The sequence below is a fragment of the Lissotriton vulgaris genome, chromosome 8 (genome assembly GCF_964263255.1).
Source record: "Lissotriton vulgaris chromosome 8, aLisVul1.2, whole genome shotgun sequence".
NCBI lineage: Eukaryota > Metazoa > Chordata > Amphibia > Caudata > Salamandridae > Lissotriton > Lissotriton vulgaris.
The window spans coordinates 1,152,270,117-1,152,273,229 of NC_141696.1; positions in this window are offsets into that span (position 1 = coordinate 1,152,270,117).

Below are 3,113 nucleotides of genomic sequence, written 5' to 3' on the forward strand. Positions count from 1 at the left end.
CCCAGGCTCAAGGCAGCATCCAACACTCCGCAGCAGCGCCCGGCAGTCCCAACGGTTACCAGGCATTTCTCGCGCCACTTTGTCGCGGGCCTCAGCGCCTCCACCCGCCGACAGTCTCTGCCTCCACAGCCACGGGCTCGACTCGGGGTCCGCTGTGCTCCGCGGGCTCCCCGCTGTGCCCCCACGTCAGTCCCGTACAGTATGGACTGTGTAAGCGCCTACACAAGGTAATTGTCAGGATAAGTAGGGGTGATCTCCGGAGCTCTACACGGACATGTCCACCATGTTGGCTGGCTAGACACGCCCCCTACATGATTAGATTCATTGGGGACTTTTCCGACTGAAATATATTTCTTAACTGCACAATATTTTTCATCTGTCTAACTTTGTTCCTAGACGTCACTAGAAACGCTCTATTGACATTTCCTCACGTTTTGCACATGGAGGCAGTGCTCATATGCCCCACTCGTCTGTCCCTTCCGATTTCGCGTCAACTGATGTGGATATACTTAGTGTAAATAACTTTTTTAGCTGCAGAAACCTGCTCTTAAAACAATCGTTTATTACTGGCAATTATGGGTCCCACGTAATTAAGGTTGGCTGTAAATAATATGTTGCTGTCGAGCATTTTACTTGCTACTTTACTTTACCTCATTTAAATGGCGATTAAACACTAGTGCACATCTAGGAATTATCCTAGGACCTGACAAGAGAATTTCTGTCTCATGACCACCAAGTAAGTGGCTGCTGCGTTCCTGCATGTCCGTCTCCTCGCTCCGCCCGGCGGTAAATTTCTGTAAAGGTAGTCCTGAGCATATGATGCTCTACAATTGCCTTGCTTCTAACCTACACACCATTACATAGTGTGCACCTTCAATTTTCTCAAAGTTAGGCAGTCTTGAGCATACGATGCTCCACCCCTGCCCAGCTTCTAACCTACAGGCCACTACTAAGCGCGCACCTTGGTTTCCGCACAGCTATTTAGTTTTGAGTTTTGTTATACATATTTTTACTCCTCGCAGACAAATTAACCTTTGGAACCTGGCGATACCAACATACATTGCCTTTGGCTTAGAGAGGTTTTTCTTTTAAACAAAAAAACATATATATATACTCTGCTTTTAAAATGTTTTTTCAACATGCAAGGCTAGTTGTAAATGCTCATCTGGCCTGTCGCCCTGTACAATCAGGATTAATCACCTTGTTTGACTGCTGTGAGCAGATCTGTTTTATAAAAAGAGACCACCTACACAAATAGACTATCTGTTTACTGTAGACAATAATCACTACATGCCTTTTGGGGGGCCAATAATAAGATCAAATACTAAGACCTCAAACTGCATTCTGCTTTGTCACATGTCTTTCATATGCCTGCTCATATGCTATCTCCTACTGTTTTGGAACATGTCATAAAACATCATGCTTGTCTTTGCAGAAATTGGACTTGAATCACAATGTTCCATTACTAATTTGAAAATGTACTGACTCATCGCTGATACTATGATGTTAGAATGTGTAAACTAGGTACTGTAAATCTTGTAATTGATTTAAACTCTTCCTTGTTTGGCATAATTTATTTGACCCTGCATGAACTCACGGACTACTGAATACTATTAGCGCAATAGCTATCCCATCTCTTCAATCTTCCTGACTTTCACACCCATCTGCTAACTAACGCCTGCCAGCACTAGTCCCTTTCTGTTCTTTCCTCACTCCCTTCTCTCTGAAATATAAGCATGTCTATGTAAACTCTATTTCACATTAGGTTCACTTCCTTTTCCCTCGCGATTTTAGGTAAAATTGGTTTTAAAAATCCCTTATCTTAAAGCACCTTTTGGACTTAACCCCTACACTTCACACTTGTGGAGAAGTGTGGCTCACCGGTTAGAGGAGGCAGACCCAGAAGCAGAGGTCGGCCCGGGACCAGGGTTCAATTCCCGACGCAGCAGGGTTTGGAGCCCAAATGTCCATGGACCTGATAATTCTCGCTTTGGTGCCTACTTGAATCAGGGGTTCACGCTCTGCAACTCTGGGCAATAGCTTGCTCAATCTCCACTACGGCCCCCGCGGTGGGATGCCTGGCTTTCACCTTGGGGGTGCCCAGCTGGGCTATCCCACAGGGAAAAACCAGGACGGGTTCCCAAAGCAAGCGCCGAGATACCCTTTGTGGTGATACGTGCGCTATATAAGAAACTACATTACATTACTTCCTCTCTCTTTTTCTTCAGCACCTTACACACAGGATGGTGTCCCCGCATTGTTTCTTGGGGAAACTCTGAGCTTGATTATTGATATTCTCTTCTCACTTCTCTCTTCTTCAATGCAGCATTGAGAAAGCCCTGGCTTAACCAGCTACATAGGGTGAAACACGTGTCGGCTGTTCACTTTCCCTTAAAGCTTGCTTCACGAAAAACCAAAAACAAGTGAAATGAAAACCATAATGTGGTGAATAAAAAGAACTATTTTCACTCAAATCAACTTGGATTAATTAATGTTATTTGAATAAGGAATTATCCTTTACCCATAATATTTTCTTGAAAAAGAGGAACACCTGCTCACAACCCTTCACTCAACTGTTTATCCAAGGCTGTAAAGGTCCAGTGCCTTAAGCAAAAGTTCCTCCTACAACACCAGGAATTCATATCCTGTATCAGGATCTCTGGACCGTTCACTCCTTTCTCAACAGCGGTTGTGTAAGGCCTTCATAAAAAAGGGCCTGAGTACCTTTCTCTTAGCTCTCCTGTCTGCGGCTGTCACACGTAATAGTGAGGTTTGCTGGCAACAATGCTCTAAAATAGGAGATGTGGCAACAGCATCTACTTGTGTTCTCATGCTTGTGCTGATGTTTGCTGAGGTGTCAGTTGCTGTGCCTATGTCTCCCTTTGTGTCTACTGGTGCCAGTCATGCCTGCGCCTTCAAGTGCGGCCGGGTTGGTGGGGTAACTCTATCCAGAAAATCTACTGAAAAAGCTCACCATTTAGCAGGCATGAATTTCTTTGAATAAGCCTTCACCGAGCACACCACCAGCACCTCGCCTCCAAGCTCTCCATAAAGTCCTCCCCCAAACCCACGACATAAGCCTGAACTGTGAGGGAACATGAGAGCAGTAAACA